This window comes from Arvicanthis niloticus, chromosome 1 (genome assembly GCF_011762505.2).
Source record: "Arvicanthis niloticus isolate mArvNil1 chromosome 1, mArvNil1.pat.X, whole genome shotgun sequence".
Taxonomy (NCBI): domain Eukaryota; kingdom Metazoa; phylum Chordata; class Mammalia; order Rodentia; family Muridae; genus Arvicanthis; species Arvicanthis niloticus.
In genome coordinates this window covers 85,195,447-85,214,372 of record NC_047658.1, presented here as the reverse complement: position 1 = coordinate 85,214,372, position 18,926 = coordinate 85,195,447, and positions in this window count along the sequence as shown.

Here is an 18,926-nt window from a genome sequence, read left to right as displayed (position 1 = left end):
CTGTTCCCACCACCAGCTCATTTTCCTTCCAAATGCTGGAATAAACTGACCTTTTGTTTCCTCCATGCAATGAGCCTGTGCCAGCTAGCTTTATGTCAACTTGACACAAGCTGGACTCATCTGAGAGAAGGGAACCTCAACAAAGAGAATTCCTCCATAAGATTGGACTGTAGGCAAGCCTGCGGAGTATTTTCTTAATTAGTGATGGATGGCAGGGGGAGACTCAGATCATTGTAGGTGGTGCCAGACCCAGGCTGGTGGTCTTATAAGAAATCGGACTGAACAAGCCAGTTAGCAGCACTCCTCCATGGCCTCTGCATATGCTCCTGGTCCTAGGTTTCTGCCCAGTTTGAGTTACTGCCTTGGCTTCCCTAATGGATTGTAATTCAGGATATGTAAGCCAAACAAGCCCTTTCCTCACCTAGTTGCTTTTTGGTCATGGTGTTTCATCACAGCAATAGCCTGACTAAGATAAAAGCATTCATCCAAAGCTCACAGAGAACACACTCTTACAGAATCTGAACACCTATACCTTGATGCTCTCCTCTCTCTACCCCTCCTGTCATTTTTCCTCTCCCTCCCCTCCCTATTGGGGTAATGTTTCTTTACATTGTGTGAAGGTGTATCTCTGGATTTTCAATTGTTAATCTGGTACTAGCAGAGAACTAAGGGCTGGCAGGTTTTGGAATGTCATTTCTATGGTCCATTCCTGCGTTTTTTATTTTGTGAATACTTATCCTTCCTCACATGCCTAAAGGCAATGTATCAGATGTTGTCTTGCTACTGGTTGGTTGTAATAAAGATATGCTGGTTAATAGATGGAATGGGAGGTAGGAGGGCAGAACTTCAGGGTAGAGGAGTGATGCAGTCGGAGGGAAACAGAAGTGGGAGAATTGAGAGGACATGGAGGGAACAGACATGGAATGCACCAGAACAGAGACAGGTATAGAGCCAGCCACAGGGTGGATCAGGCTAGATAGTCAGGTTAAGTTAGATGAGCTAGCTGAGACACTGCCTAAGCAAAAGGCCTAAGCTTTAAACTGTATTAGAAGCCTCTGTGTCTTGGTTATACTGCTGGTGGGTCAGAAACTTGCACTATTTTTGCCCCCTTCGTCCTGCCTCTTTCTCAACTCTATTCACTTCAGCTAATTCGGATGCTCATTCATTCCTTATGAAGGTTAATCTTCATTGTCAACTTGACTGGATTTAGAATCACTAAGGAGACTGGTAAAACATGCCTTTGGGTATGCCTATGAGGTAATTTTCAGAGAGAGTTAAAATTAATTAAGTGGAGAGAGTCCATACTTAATGTGGGCAGCACCATCCCATATGCCTGGAATCCAGGTGAAATAGAAGATTTTGTCATCTCAGCACCCTTTCCTCTGCTTCCTTGTACCCATGAAATAAATAGCTTTCTTCCTCCACACATTGCCACTGCTGTGATGTTCTGACCATGTATATGGCACCAAGCAACTGTGAACAGGTTCATTAAATCATAATCAAAGAGAAATCCTCCTCGTTTAAGTTGTCTGTGCCAGGCACTTTGGTCACAGCAAGAAGATACACTTGTTATTTCCTCCAAGATACTCCCCCTCATCTTGAAGAAAAGTTTTTTTTTAAGACACATGATGTTCCAAGGCCAACTGAAAAATCTAAGCCTGTAGGGAAACTAGATAAAATAGGAAATAAACAACAGAAAAGTTTCAGGAAATTCCTGAAACTGATCAGATACACTAGGTCTCTTTCTTCCCAAACTCACATAAGCTGAAAAGACTTCTCAGAGATACTCTTAGACAAACTGAGCTGCCTGGAAAGAGGCTCAGAACCAGAAGGAGGCACCCTGAAGAAGCAAGAGACCAATCAAGGAACCCAGAAGAGACTCAGACAGAATAAGCTACCTGGAAAGTCATTCTTTAACTTGTTGATTTGCCTGCAGGTTGTACAATGTGCTTCACATTTCCAGCTTCCATGAGCTGTCACTCATGTTGGGGTAGAACTCGGTGATGCAGCTGTCTTTGAGTTACTTCTGCTCTTATATATTATCCTCAACTATACTCCTGTAAGTAACTCCAATAAATCTCAGTGATTCACCAAGATGGACCTAAGTGGTCTTCTTACTATGATCTATCCGCAGTTTTCTACTTGGGGTGACCAGGCATTTGTTTGTATCTTCCCACAAATAATTATATAACAGACACCCTTTGACTTAGGAGGAGGGCTTGCCCTGCTAAGTCCCTATAAACTGAAAATATTGTAAATTAAATAATTAACAACATACTTTTCAAACATTCTTGCTTAGCAATGGACTACATGGTTAGAAGATAGTTGCTGACCTTATAATTGCTTGGCTGACAGGGAACCAAGGCTGGATTCCAGTTCTAAACTGTATTTCCACCAAATGTGTATCAGTTTTACATTATCAAAAGCTGGAAACTTGTAAATAGAAGCATTGTAAGCTGAGAACCATCTGCAATGTGCCTGTGGATTGTTTGCCTGTGAAAGTACAAGGTGCTATGACAATACATGTCTTTTATCTTATTAAAGTTTTACACCCGATGATATGTTAATACACCTTTTTGTTAGTTGGTTAAATGACTGGTAGAAGCAACAATAGAGAAGGAGAATTTGTTTTGGCTCATGGTTTCATAAGCTTTAATACATTGTTGCTTGACCCAAAGCAGTAAATCATGGCAGGGGTGTGTAGCAAAAAAGGTTTTCACCTCATGAAAGACAGGAATCAGAAAAGGGACCTGAGGACCTTTACATAAACCACTCTGTATAGATGACTTACTTACCTTTGCCAGACCTCACCTTCCAGAGTTTCCACATCATCTCAAGTTAGCATCATAGCAAGGAAACAAGTCATCAAACCCATAGAAGGACATTGCATGTTCAAACCACAACAAACCACATTCATGTGACTGTTTCTCTGAGGTTAATGTAATATATATATATATATATATATATATATATATATATATATATATCCTATGACAAGCAGAAATGGTGGGAAGCAGATTTGTTGGGGAAGGATATTTTTTTAAAGATACTTGGCCAAATCTCACCAAGTACAACTTTGATCAAGGATCTTCCTTAGAATTGGACCACTGAGTTCCATAACCTCTCCCACAGTGTTGACTGGACCCAGAGAATGCACGCATGTGGGACCCACATCCTTGTGACTCCATGTTCTGGAACAACTGAAGTTAAAACCCCAAGCCTATCCAGGTAAAAGGCTTTAGGCTGTCAGTCAAGAGTCTCTGCTCTGATGATCTAAAGTTGCCGAGGCTGAAGGTTCTGTGACTGGCAAGAGAGAGTTCCATGGGTCCTACGGAAGCTGTAAACACTATGGTAGAAGCATAAACACAATGATCCTTCCTAGGACAGTTACAGGGCCGTGAGCAGAAGAAAGGGGAGAGATGTTGATGAGGCAAAACCAACAGATGGCCACTGGAGAAGCCTTCCTGCAGCCCATCTTCTCTGGGTTCTTAGAGCAACCGGCAGAGAGGAGAAGCATGTAATCAAAGCTAAGAAGTATGCTACCTTTCCATTACTGTGACAAAATACTTAAGAAAGACATTTAAAAAACTGAAACATTTATTTTGGCTATGATTTTGAGATTTCCATCTGTGGCTGTCTGGTTTATTTTGAACCTGTGTAGAGGCAGAATATCACTGATGTGGTCTGCTTTTCTGTTGCTGTGATTAAACACTGACCACAATTTGAGAAAGGAAAGGGTTTCTTTTGTCTGATAGGTTAACATCCACCATCAAAGGAAGATAAGACAGAGACTGAAGCAGAGACTATGGAGGAATACTGTCTTGTCCTTTCTGGCTTGATCTTGCTTACTTTTTTGGCCCAAGTCTACCTACTCAGAGGTGGCACTGACCACAGTGGGTTGGGCCCTCCTACATTATCAGCAATCAATAAAATGTCTTCATAGATGTGCTTATAGACCAGTATGATGGAGGCAATTCTTCAACTGGGTTTCTCTCTTCCCAGGTGACTTTGCAGGAAGTTGACAAAAAAATCCAACCAGCACAGTCGTGGTGGAGGGTTCATGGTGAAGAAACTGTACACTCCATAGAAGCCATAAAGGAAAGAGAGTGAGAAGAGAGGGACTTGGAGTAATATGTACATTTTAAGATTTTAAAACATTATTTTTAATTACTATGTTAATGCATTGTGTCTGTGAATAGATGTATACACATGAATGTAGGCACCATGTAGGTCAGAAGAAAACTCCTTGGAGCAGGTGGTTGTGAACACCTATGCTCAACATAGGTGCTGTGAACTGAACTTAGGTTTTATGTAAGAGCAGCAAATGCTTTTAACCACTGACCCATCTCCCCAGCTCTGAGTTGTACCTACTACACAGTGAGTGACCTACTAACTGAATTTCTTTAAATAGGCCACTCCTCCTAATAGCTGATTCAGCTATGAACTCATTGATTAACCCATTGATAAAGTTGATGCATTTATGATCAGATCTTTTTTCAACACTACTACCAACTGTAGACCAACCCCTCAGTCCATGGACCTTTTTGCAGAGAATGATGGGCTTCATATTTATACCATGAGAGAAGACAATAAATGTTTGCTTGGGAGCAGAAATGCAGAATTAGGGAAGAATTAGAATGACTTAGTTTGGCCTGATTCTCAAATCTATAATACACAGATCTGTGGTCTTCCTTTTAATTTGCAGTTTCCTAGGACTCAGGGATGCCCTTCAGAAACCTCCCTAGGACTCAGGAGTTCATACTCTGCCCTGGCTTTCACCAGATCATCTTCCTTCTCTCTTCTGCTTTGTGATTTTTTTGGTAGGTATGATGTATACTAAGACAGTCTTGAGAGTCTCTTGTTCACCCCATCTGGCAGGCCCATGGAGCAGTGCCTGATGTACAGCAGCCACTTAATATCTACTGAACTACCAGGTATCTGAAAATGCTGACTGACCACTGGGAAAAGACAACAGGCTAAATTATGGTTTACATAATCTCAACTCCAAGGTGGGGACACAGTCAGAATTAATGACGTTATTCATGAATGAGTGATGGTAGGCTGTCTTTTAAACATGATCATTATCATTGTGTGTGTGTGTGTGTGTATGTGTGTGTGTGTGTGTGTGTGTGTGTGTTTATGTGCGTGTAAATGCCTATGGTGGCCAGATGAAGGTGTTGTATCTCCTGGAGCTGGAGTTACAGGTTGTTGTGCACCACCCAACTCAGGTGCTGGAAAGGAAACTCAAGTCTTCAGCAGGAGCATCAGGCATTCCTAATTACTGAGCCATCTCTTTGACCTGAAACTAAGTCTTGCATGCAACATCAACTGATCATTTCTACTTCCTTCTTAGCAGTGACAAAGCTCTAAACAGGCTAAGAGTTTGTGATGGGCCACTGGTTAATAATACCACTCTGAGCATCCATCAAGGGGAGCTATGCATGCATTAACCCATTTGACTCTCATAATGGCCCCAAGAGGTGGATGCTATAATTACTGTGCTCATTTCACAGGCTGAAAGAGATTGAGGCACTTGGCCAAGGTCACAGGCCTCTAATAGGACCAGTCCAGGGCATAAATTCTGCCTGTCTGAGACCAAGGTTCCAGTCTACAAGCACTCTGTTATTTGCTTACTACAGGAGGGTGCACTGGTATTGATTCTGCAAAAGCACCTTAAGGACGGGGATTCTAGCAGTAGAGCCAGAGCAGCGAAGCCTCTGAGATGCTCACAATGAAGACGATGGAGGGATGAGTGGGAAACTTTTGTAGACAATGAATCTGTTGTCAAGGAGAGTGAAAGAGATGTCCCAGGGAGCTAGAAGTCTCTTTAGGTCTCTGAACATCCTTGTTAAAGACAGGGATTGGATTTATTTGGGCTTGTTTTGTGGAGAAAAACACTAGAAATATCATGTGTGCTCCAAATTGACAGGTTTCCATGCAATATGAATGTTAAACTTTCTGGAACTGCATTCTTGTTGGGGGCCGACTTTTAGCAGAAAGCAGCTATCAGCTTTGCAGCCATCTTGAGCCATATACCCTGACATGAGACTTGGATTACAATAGCCTACAACAGCTGAGCACACTCTGATAATCTTGGTTTAGATACCTTGGGTGTGTGAGATTAAAGGTGTGTGAGATTAAAGGTGTGTAGCTTAAGAGTAAGACTTAGAAATGTAGAGATCAGATTTAGAGACAAGACCTAAGGGCATGATTAAAGGTGTGACCAAAAGGCATGGCTTAGAAGTGAGACATATAAAAGGCAGAGGCAGACCGGAGAGAAAAACTCAGCAGACAGAGGAGACAGAGAAGCAGACACTTAGAGGAAGAGAGACTGAAGAATAAACAGGATTGAAACACACTCTGTCTGGTCTCCATTCTTCGAGTCCGTCCCCTCTCTCTTGCTGAACCCCGACCCGCGGACCGGAGCGGCAGCTTGGACAGGGATACAGTGGCCGCCAAACGCGGGGCAGCCAGGGCCTCAACATTTTGCTTGGTCACAACATTTTTTGGCTGCCCAAAGTGGGCCAGCTTAGGCCTCAACATTTTTTTTGGCGCTCAACGAGAGGCAGCAAGAACGAGAGATCCAGTGAGGGACGTTACTGGAAGAAGGATCTGTTGATTGTCGCAGGAAGGTAAGGAAATGGGACAAGAGATTAGTCAACCTGAATCCAACTCTCTGTTTTGGTTTGCTTCGAGAAAGGTAATGAAAATGGGACAAGAAATTAGTCAGCCTGAATTCAACTCTCTGTTTTGGTTTTGTTTGCTGCTCACATGTGTTAATTTTCTGCTTTTGTTCTTGAATGCTGTCTTTTTTGTTCAAAATAAAAAGAAGCATAGGTTAGAATCCAAAATACAACCAAAGGTTGATGACAATTTGTCAGAGCCAGATTGTGCTGACCAAGAGGAAGAGGAAGTCAAATTTTATGACGCTGAAATGCCCTATGTGTCTCCACCTCCAAGTGCTCCCCCAATGGAGACAATGATTGTAGATCCCCAAAAGGAGTTACAGGACAAAATTTCTACCCTTAAACAACTGATAGAGTTAGAAAAAGAGTGTCAGGACTTAAGTAATCAGTTACAGAAATTAAGGACAGGGAAGAGGTCTCAAGAGACTAACTGTGAAAATCCCCTGGATTTTCATGTTCCTCAACCCGGTGTCCAAAGGCAGTCCCTATCCTCTAGCCTTAGTTCAGCTACAGATCAGCCAGAGGAGGGAAATGCTGAGGCTTTTCCTGTATCAGAGACCAGAGACGCTCAAGGGGTTGCTTGGAGACATCACACAGGGTTTAATTTTCAAATTATTAAGGAATTAAAAAATGCAGTATCACAATACAGTGCCACTGCTTGCTCCCTTTACTCTTGCAATTTTAGAATCTTCCGCAGAGGAGTGGCTAACTCCTAGTGATTGGAATACGTTAGCGAGAGCAGTTCTTAGTGGTGGAGACTATTTAATTTGGAAATCAGAGTATCATGAGAATTGTAAAGAGACAGCTAGGAGAAGCATTCAGGCAGGCAATGGTTTGTCTTTTGATGCCTTAGTAGAAGGGCAATTTGCTTCTAGTGATAACCAGATGCAATATGACCCAGGTTTATATGCTCAAATTCAAAATGCAGCCATGAAGGCTTGGCGTAAACTTCCTGTAAAGGGAGACCTTGGTGCATCTTTAACAACAGTCAGGCAAGGGCCTGATGAACGATTTTCTGACTTTGTTCATCGATTAATGACAACAGCAGGGAGGATTTTTGGTAATGCAGAGGCGGGTGTAGATTATATAAAACAACTTACATATGAAAATGCTAATCCTGCCTGCCAAGCGGCCATTAGACCTTACAGGAAAAAGACAGATCTTACAGGGTATATCAGACTCTGTCCTGACATAGGTCCCTCTTACCAACAGGGCTTAGCTATGGCAGCTGCCATGCAAGGACAATTAGTAAGAGATTTTTTTTGGCAAGTAAAGACAGAAAGGCATGTTTAAATGTGGCAAGCCTAGACACTTTGCAAGAGATTGCAAGATAGAAAATGAGTTAAGCCAGAGACAGCCCAGAAAACAGCCTGGGCTCTGCCCACGTTGCAAATGTGGAAGGCATTGGGCTAGTGATTGTAGGTCTAAACACCCCTTCCCATAATCAGGGAAACGGGAACAGGAGCCAACTCCAGGCCCCGAACCGGTGCAAGCCAAAACAGGCTTATGGAGCAGTCAGTGCCCTACTGGCAAACATCAATCCCTTTCTAAACTTAGTCGAGCAACACTAGGAAGTGCAGGACTAGACCTCAGTTCTGCCACCCACACAGTATTAACCTCAGAAATGGGACCTGAGGCCTTATCCACCAAAGTGGCTTTATCAGATTCACAGTCTAATTTGGATCAGACCATAAAGGCTCATGAGTTACATCACCTTAATTCTAAAACCTTAAAAGGTATGTTTAAAATTACCAGAGAACAAGCTAGACAAATTGTTAAACAATGTCAATCATGTGTTAAACTTTTACCAGTTCCTCATTTGGGTGTAAATCCAAAGGGACTGATACCAAACAGTATCTGGCAAATGGATGTTACTCATTATAATTAATTTGGCAAGCAAAAAAATATACATGTATGTGTAGACACATACAGTGGTTTCATTTATGCAACATTACAAACTGGAGAAGCAAGGAAGCATGTGATTGCTCATATGCTTGCTATAATCACTGTATTGGGTGTGCCTAAACAGATTAAAAACTGACAATGGCCCAGGTTATACAGGCTCCAGTTTCCACCAATTTTGTGAAATATTGGGAATACTACATAAAACGGGTATTCCATATAATCCACAGGGCCAAGGTATGGTAGAAAGGGCACATCAAACCATTAAATGTCAATTTGAAAAAATTAAAAAGGGGGAATGGTACCCTACCAAGGGATCCCCCAGAAATATCCTTCATCATGCACTCTTCATTTTAAATTTTTTAAATTTGGATTCTAAAGGAAAATCTGCTACAGATAGATTCTGGCATCCTGATACCAAAAAGAATTTTGCAACAGTCCTCTGGAAAGACCCATTAACTGGAACCTGGAATGGGCCAGATCCAGTGCGTATCTGGGGAAGAGGTTCTGTTTGCATATATTCCCAAACTGCAGATGCTGCACGTTGGCTGCCAGAGAGACTGATTAAACAAATAGACAACAATAACAAATCCAGGGAGGAGAAACCCCCTGAGAAGCGTATTTTTTCTTCACAGGAAACATGAAGATGCTTCACAATTGCCTTCAAACTGGAACAGATCAACGAGTAAACCTGACTTGGGAAGTTATCAGTGCTGAAGGAGACATTACCACCTGAATCTCCAGGGTGGCTCTATTGGACTCTTGACTCCCTGACTTATGATTTAGTGGGGAACTAGATTGTTTTAGATTTAGTGGGAATTTAGGTTGTTTAGACCCAGGAGAAAACCCACTACCACAGTTACTATAGTTGTTTTTTGGGTTTGAGATTGACTAGAGCAGGAACAGGGATTTCCTTACTTGTTTTCTTTAGATCAAAGCTATGATCAGTTTTGTATTTCTATAGATTTAGATTTTGATATAAGACATTTATAAACAGAATAGAAGAGGCTTACACCTTTTACTCCTCTGATAGAGGGAGTTATGTGTTGCCCTTAAAAAAGAGTGTTGCTGTCATACTGACTGTTCAGGCATTGTTAAGTCTCTTGTCTCTTTGGTTGATGCGGTTCAACTGACTGATGGCTTTTGTATGACAACAGATATACGCTATTCAAATGAAACCCACACAGGTCCATTATTACAGGCTGGAAGTAGGGGATTGTAAAACCTCTGTCATCAAGACTAATGAGGTATATCCCCTAACTTATGCGCTAAGCCGGATAGTCAAAGACGGGTAAGAGAGCATACCAAGACCCTTGCCCCTAAAAGAAGGGAGGCCTCACCATCCTAAGACAGGAGCTCAACCAATGGCTGTTGGGTATCCAATGACGGGAAAGGGAGGCTGGGGTCCTTAGTTCCAACCTAGGACAGGCACGGTTTCCGTAAGTTTTCCCAGCCTTCCCTTTTGAAAAAAAAATTTAAAACATTCTCACATGTTAGTTTGTGTGAGCACCACCCAGAGAGCTTGTCAGAACACACACCTCTGCACAGACATTTGCATTCAGCACATCTAGGGCGATATCTTCCATTTGCATTTCGAACAAGCTCCAAGCTGAGGACTCTGCTGTTCCTTGGTTGGTTCATGCTTTGAGCAGCAGTGTCCTAAAACAGGGGTTAGGGAATATTTTCTTGGGGCCAAGGGAAAAGTCTCAGTACTTAAAGCACTTGCCACACAAGAGCACCAGAATTTGGGTTTTCAGGATGCATGTTAATGCCAAGAGGTTATGGTAACCTCCCTACAATTCCCTCCTTGTAGGGTAAAGACAGGGGATCCTCTAACTAGCTGATTGGGGAGACTAGCCAGGGTTGATTGATAGATCCTGTTTCAGTGAAGAAGGTAGAAGAGCAACTGAGGAATATTCCCATCATCAACACTGGGCCACCACATGTAGACACAAATGTTCAAGCATGTACACATATTACACACATGAAAAGAAGTAATGTTTTCTTGTAAAAAGCTCGATAGTGACTATTCTATACTTTCATGACTGTGCCATTACAGTGCAGAAGCCAAAGATGATAGACACAATGTAAATGAGCGAATAGGTGTCACAATGCATCAGACAGCTCAGCTCTTCTACCTCAGTTGCAGTTGGCGTTCTTAGCTGCCTCCTGTAGACGTCACTGGCTAGTCTGACAAGGGAAGGGGATATTTCAGTGCTTTGCCATGGCAGAACACCACTTGATCAGCATTACTGATGTTTTAGGAAGGTCTGGGTTTTGTTTCTGTTAAGTTGTCCCTGACGGCCAACCTTTAGCTTTGACCTCAGCCAGTAGAAAGCACTAAGAATTGAGCTATGTCTCACTGACCACCAGTTGGCAGCAGCACCTGAGAAGCACCTCTGAAGCTGGGTCATGTCTGTGTATGCATAAGTTGAAAGAGGTAAAGAATGGTAGCAGGGGGTTCACACTGAGGGAGCTTCATCCCTTCAGCAACACGTACACCACCAGATCTGCTCTATGTTGGGGATGATGAGTCGTGGGAATGTATGTAAAGCACTGGGGAAAAGCCCCAACCTGGCAGCTCAGAGGTCAAGTCTGGCATGAGAATCAATGATTAGGCTCTATTTTAGGGCTAAACTCAAGTTGCCAGGATCCAAGAAAACCTTTATCCTCAAGGAGCAGGGCCGAGTCCCAAGTTGCAGTACATAAGTACTCTGCCATTTGCTTTCCGTAGGAGGATGCAGTGTTGACCCTGCAAAACTGTCTTACACTTCAGAGGTTTGCCAATGGCTGAGAGTGCAATGAAGCATCTGAGATGACCATGATGGAAGTGACAGAGACACGAGTGAGTCTTATTTATTTTGTAGAACATGACTTTAGTGAGCATCAGAACACAATACCCTGGTGAAGATAGGCTCAACTTTGGTTTCTTGGCCAAGAGCTAGGACCTGTTGTATGAGGGAACCAAAAGTTTTTTTTTTCCAGTGAGTATTCTGGGTTGGTCTTGATCTACTTACCCACAGACACTCAATATCTCCTCTCTCTCTCTCTCTCTCTCTCTCTCTCTCTCTCTCTCTCTCTCTCTCTCTCTCAAACACACACACACACACATGCATGCACATGTGTTTTTACACACAGGTTCTTATTAAGCTGTATTGGTTGCACATACCCATAGACTCTGCAGAGGACCTGGCTTCCAGTCCATGTGTGAAGCAGCTTTGGGAGGCTATGCTACAGCTTGTAGAATGGACCCTTTCTTTCTACATGAGACTGTGAAGTCAGGGGCTCTGTGCCTTTGTGGATTCTGAAAAATGTGAATTCCCTTTGTCCCTCAACCAGGGAGGATTACTTTGTGGCAAACAGCTTCCATTTCATTGATAGGTAGAGTCTAACTCACATACTTCTGTCTCTGTACAAAGGCTGATGGGAAGGAGTTTCAAGCTTCTGATATAATATGGAGGGGAGTAGTGACCCCAACTAATGAGCTCCCAACTCAAGGAGCAAAGACATGAAAATGAATCCCAAATGCTCACTGGACCTCTGAAGAGAGAGTTTTGAGATCAAGTTAAATACACTTAGAAGTCAAATCCAATCTTTCTTCCGTTTCTCACCTGCAGCCTTTAGATTCTGGAGATCTGAACTCAGGCCCTCATGCTTGTATGGCAAGCACTTTGTCTACCAAGCCATTTGTCCAATCTGGTGGTTCACTTCCTACTCTTCCCAAGGCCTTCAGAAAGAGTTTAGTTTGTTACTTAAAAAGGACTTCATTTGTTAGCAATGAAAAATGTGTCCCCCCTTTCCTAAAGAGGGGGAGACTTTGGTGTCTCAAAAGCCCACGACAAGAAAGAAACAAAAGTTCTAAAAACTGCAAAGGCATGTGAGTAGAACAGTTCAGTTAAGACCTCGAGTGCAGTCAGAACCCAAGAGTCCAAATTGAAAACAGACTGGTTGAACCTCAGTAAGGCAGCTTCCTAGTTTTTAGGCTTGTGACAACATGGAATTTCCTTTCCTGGAAGTGTTGAGGGAATTGGCTGGGACCACCAGGCTGGCAACATAAAGATGGCATTGTTGGATGTGGAGATAGAGAAACATATCCAACAGACTGGACATGCCCAGTTAGCTATGCTTGAATAGTTCCAGTGTGCCATATCAGCTTGTGGAGGAACAAGTGCAAGGCCGAACATTCCAGCACATATGAGTGTGTACATGTCTGATGGAGGAGGCACTGCTTCTGAGTTTGAGAACACAGCTGCCTTTTATCCCTAATCTAACCCAAACAACTTTAGCAATTGTTAGAAACTGAAACCGCTGGAGAGAAGTTAGGGAGTACTCGAGTATTTTCTCTGACTCTTACTTAAACATTGGCAACTTTTCTGAGCCTATAAATACTATTGGGGTCCAGCCATTTCTCTTTGTAGTCTATGAAAATTAACTCAGTCCACAGGGGCTGCAATCACTGCCAAAACCCCCAAGTGTGGGTTCTTCCTCCACACTGACAAAAATAACAGTTAATTAGGCTGCAACACCCAAAGGAAAGTGAACTCACACCACCAATCATAGATCGGCATGCAAAGTGTTTCCATGGCAACTGGCATTTACAGCTCTTCCATTTTAATGTATCAAGGGCTGAGGATAATTTCCCAGTGAGAATACAGGAGGGTGGGGTACCCCCTCCCTTCTTTCTGACAGTCTGTAACCGGCACAGGACCTTCATTTATGTGGCAACAGGTTTAAAGGAAAGAAAAGAAACCCACTAAAGAAAGAAAGAAACACCTGGGATGGAGCTCTTGGGATGCTCACAGGCTCTGGAAGGAGAACAGCACACATTCCTCTTAGACTCGGCACTGCAGCTTAGACTCAGTCTGCACATAGGAGCTATAAGCCGTGGCTTCAATTGCAGATGAACTTTCTGCTTTGATGGAAATCCTCTCTTCCTTCTTGACTTTAAGTGCAAACTCTGTTCTTAGCCCCTAATTGTCATCATCTTATTCAATCCTCATGACTAAGTTGAGAAGTGATTGCTAGTCTCCATTTACAAATTGAGATACCTTAATTATATAGTCTGGGGCAGAGCCTAGATTCTCTATGTCGGTTTCCACATCCTTTGTACTGTCTGTCTTCTCTGTATATCAACCCATATGCTGTATAAATAGAGGTAGATATACTCATTACAGTTGCTACCATGACTATCAGTTAGCTATGGCTGCATAACAAATGTCACAACATCCTAATGGCATATAAATTACACTCTCAGACAGACTGGAGCTCTATTCTTAATTGTTCATCCCCAGCATCATGAAGAAGTATCTAGACAAAAGAAGCTGTTCCCCTGGTGATGTCCAAATCACCAGAGAAGATATCCAATCACAAAAGTGTGTTTCAAGTCCTCCTGGGTCACATCTAGTTTTCTGTTGGACAAAGTCAAAAGGTCAAGTTCAAATTCAAGAAATGGAGAAGCATACCTCAAATTTCATTGCTGGAATTTCAACTTTTATGGCAAGAATATGGAGACAAAGAGAGATGAGGAGAAGCATGAATATGCATGATCAGGTATCTCTGTAGTGGGAAATAGAATCCTTGGGTATATGCCTAAGAGAGGTGTAGCTGTGTCATGTGGTAGATTTATTTTCAGCTCCTTTGAGACTCCTCCACACTGATGTCCACAGTGGCTGCACCAGTTGGCACTCCCACCTGCAATGAGTAAGTATTCCCCTTCCCCACATTCACATGAGCATTGTGTGTGTATATGTGTGTTTTAGCCATTTTGACTGTGGTCAGATGAAATCTCAAAGCAGTTTTAATTTGCATTTTCCTGATGGCTTAAGGGTTTTTTTTAAATGTTCTTCAGACATTTACACTTTATCTTTTGAGAACTCTGTTTAGTTTCATGCCCCATTTAAAAAAAAAAACGGGTCATTTACTTTCTTTTAGTTCTTTATGCAACTTTTAGTTCTTTATGTAATCTAGATACTAACCCTTTGTCAGATGTATAGTTGGTAAAGACTTTATTCCCATTTTATTGTGCCTGCGACTGAAATGATGCAACCTGTGGCCCTAGAAAGAACCTCCTATTTCTTTCTGTTAAAGAGCATGCATTAAACCAACTCTTAGTGACTTAGTGTTATACCCATAGATCAATGCAGCTCTCAACCATCATCCGAGATGCATTTTTAAAAAGTACATGGTGATTACCATAGAGACTTGGAATTGGTCAAGATGCAGAGAATAAAAAAGTACATAATGCTCAGACTTAAATGGAACATCTATGTCACATCTCCTCTTCCAAAGGCTCAGGGATCATTACAGAAAAGAATAAGGAACAGGGTAGGAGCCAGAGGCAGTAGATGATTAGAGAGAAATAATGTTTTCCAGGGCACATCCCAGAAGTTGTACAAAATATGGACTTACAGAAGTTGGACAGCATGGTCAAGACCTGTGCAAGCTCAAGACAGACAAAATCCCACTAGGAATTTTGCACCAGGGCTACATTAGTGAATCAAATGTCTAACTTTGAACAGTTCACTGGGTAATTTAACACTCTGTAATAGACACTGGGAAGGCGGTGGAAAGTAATTCAAACATCCCTGAACTGTTCTACATATTTCTTATAGGAGCCTGTCTCAGAGAGGAGTATGCAGCACAGTTACCTGGGAAGCTTGTTAAAATGCAGGTGCTCAGATGACAAACCACAGACTTTAGTTCACTGGCCTTGGGTGGAGCCCAGGAATCTGTCTCTTGGACCAGCTCTTGTGTGCATGCTTCTCGGATAATCTCATCCTCACCCTTCACTTTGAGTCCTTGACCATACTATGTAAAGCATAGGATAAAAAGATTATGGTGAGCAGGTTCAGGCAGAGTTTTCCTTTCTAGTCCTCAGGGAGGCTGAGGCATAACGATTTTAGGTTTAAGGCCAGCTTGGAGTAGAATGTGAATTCAAGGTCTGACTAAGCAATTTAGGAAGACAATCTCTCAAAATAAAATGTAAAAACCAAACCAAGGAGCTAGCTTAGATCTATAGTCTAGCATGACCAAGGATCTTCTTTCAATTCCTAATATGTGTGTGTCTTTCCTAACATCTTCTGCTTTGGCTCTGAACACTGAACCTTGGTCAAGTCTACAGTGAGCCTCTGCTATTGCCCAGTGCCCAGCTCTAGTTGGGTCAGAAACACCGGGAACTTGATACCACTAGTGATAAAGACACCATGACCTCTCCATGTCCCACTTGACAGTTATAGACACATGGGACTTTATGTTCATTTCTGGCTGGGGGTTGGAGTCAGCTTTTGCTGATTGACTCCTCCATGATTGGATCACTGGGTGAACCTTAGGGCTGTCACCTCAGTCTCCGTGAGGAGGGTGATGAATTCTGGTTTTTGGCTGTTGAAAACAGAGAGCACAGTTAAACTCAGCAGTGATCACAGGACTCTAAGTCATATTCACAGTCTCTACCTTTTTATTCTTTCTTACCCTTTCGCTATGGTTTAGTTGCTCATTGGCCTGAGAGCCTTGAGTTACTACTTAACTTTCTGTTTCCTTGCCTTTAAGACGAAGATCACAACCAGCGGTTTCTAGGCTTGACTATTTACAGTGTGCCTGGCAGTGTTCAGTGCTTAAAACACCTGCAGCCATAGCACAGGAACACTTGGACTTGTCTAGACTTTATCTTTGTTGTCAGCCAATAACAAAACTTAACTTCTAGTAGGAGCTTCTTGAGACCCCTCAAAATAGGACCCTTGCTTATCATATTTTCCAATTCACCGTGGCTTTTTATAATTCTTTTATAATTGCCATCATATCTTGTTACTTACTAAGTTAATGAGGATGTTCCATTAGCAGGGAGGTATGCAGGGAGCCTTCTGGGATGACCAGTTTTCATTTTTATATGGGTACATGTAACAGACCTGTATTAGCATTTTCTTTCTTTTTAATTTTTTATTGATTTTTTTTTTGTGAATCTCATATTATATACCCCAATCCCACTCATCTCCCCAATCCCACTGTATCTGTCCTCTGCCCTTGCAACCTCTCCTACAAAACAAAACAACAAAGAAGAAACCATCTCCAGTGGAAGCTGCCATGTGTCATAGTGTGTCCCACAGTATACCCTTTTGCCCAACAGCTTCACTTGCAAATGTTCATTGTAATGAGTCACTGGTCTGGCTGGAGGCCTCTGGTTTCTGTCACACTATCAGTACTGGATCCTCACCAGGACTCCTCTCAATCCTGTTGTTGCTCTGTGTCATGAAGACCCTGGAACTTTGGTTCTGCAGCACCAGACCCTTCACGTGACTTAGCAGTTCATAAATGGGACAGACGTTGGGGTGAGCCAACTCAAAGCCCTGGATCTGGGCCTGGGTGGTATCTGAGTTGGTTAGCCCATCAGCTCTCCCATGCTTACACTATCAGAGTCAGCTCTTCCACACCCATGCTGCCAGGGTCAGCTCTCTAGCACTGCCTCGGCAAGGCCATCTCTCTAGCAGTTATACCCTTGAAGTCTGCTTTCCTCCACCTGTATCACCAGGGCCAGCTCTACTGTGCTGCCCAGGCAAGGTGTGGGGCCTGCTTTCCTGAGTGCTGCAGCTGGCAAGGGGCTATGTTAGCATTTTCATTCCTGGTACCATAGTTCCAAGAGAACCCATTAAAAGAACCATCACCTTGTGGTTCCAGGTCTTTCATCTCTCAGTCCTTGGCTCAGCTGATTCTGAGACCATGTAGCATATCAGGGGTTGGGAGTAAGTGGCAGGGGAGCCTCATCATCTCTTGGTAGACAAGGAGAGGGGTGAGAGTAAGAGACCCAGGGGCCAGATAAGACCTTGAAAGCCATAGCTCCAGCATCCTAATTCCTTCAGCCAGGTGCCACCACCTAAAGTTTCCAGAATAGTGTCACTAAGATCAAACATTCATTGACAAGCTTGTGGGGCAGAGTTCGTACTCAAACTCCAGTAAGAACCATATCAATTTGCTCAAGTTGTTCAGCTCACTTTAGAATGATGGCCTCCAAAGTATATATATTTCACTTCAAAAATAGTGAAGCAGAGATGGAAATGTATGGGATTTTAATGGAGCTAGAGGGGCAGAATCATGATTGGTGCACGAATTTCATTCCGCCGTTCTGATTACTCTGGATGTGTTTGAAATTTTCCATAATGAAACACGTGTGGAAAGAACCTCATGCCTTAGCTATAGCTGAAAACATGACAATCAGGGCACTTGTGGCACAGGCATGTTATCCCAGCACCTGGGAGACTAACATAAGAGGATCAAGAGTTCAGAAGCAGCCTGGGCTGCCTAATGAAACCTCATGTCAAAAAAAATTATGGTAACTGTAGTTTGATATAGTTTCTCTTTCATTACTATGCATCCTTTTATGCATGCATCTAAATATCTTCTTTCAAATAGATGCTGTCCACAGGCACAGAAAGATAGCTGACACTAAATATTTAAGATCCTCCTGTTATTTATACTTCCTCTGGCACGAGATGCCAAGACACTTTTGAATTATAGCCTGCGTATCTGTGGAGAGGTTTACAGTTTCCAAAGACCCTCCTTCCTTGGTCACATTTCATCTGCACAGCAGTGAAGATCCGTTGATGACATCCTCAGGACTGAGGGCTGGCTTCCTAACAGCTTGCCTGTGGTAAACGACACAATTACCAGAAATTGTGATAATTTCTGACTCTGTTCTTACTGAGCAGTGTGACTGCTGTGAGTGAGGGGCAGTGGGTTTACTGCGGTGTGATCAGAAAATTCAGCGGTACAGACCCGAAGGCAATTTCTCTTTGTATATACGCTCTACTACCTGCATGAAATGCAAAATACTGAAAACACTCGTTTAGAAACAATTCAGGTATAAGGACAATCTTGAATTATCATGGTGGTTATTTATTTGAGTTTTCTCCAAGTTTTTCATATAAACACATGTTGTCATAAGCTTCCTGTTTAGAACTGCTTTTTCCAGTATCACAAAGGTTCTGGGAAGTCATTTAAATCCTTGGCAGTTTTCAATTCCCTGTTGTCTTTATTAACCCTTTCATCATTTAAGAGTGTGTCCCTCTGGGCCAGTAAGGTGCCTCAGCTGAGGAGGGCAGTTGCCACCCAGTCTGACAACTTAAATTTTGTCCTTGGGTCCCACAAGATAGAAAAAAAAAAAAAAACCTGACTCCCTCCATTTGTGCTCTGATCTCAACAGGCATGCCATGGCATGTGTGCTCACCATGAAATAAGTAGTGTAATAAAACACTTACAAAGAGCATATAATTCCCCTATCATATATTCACAATCATCGAGTAAAACCAGCAGATTATATGCCCATCAACAGATTATGGGTAAAAAAAAATG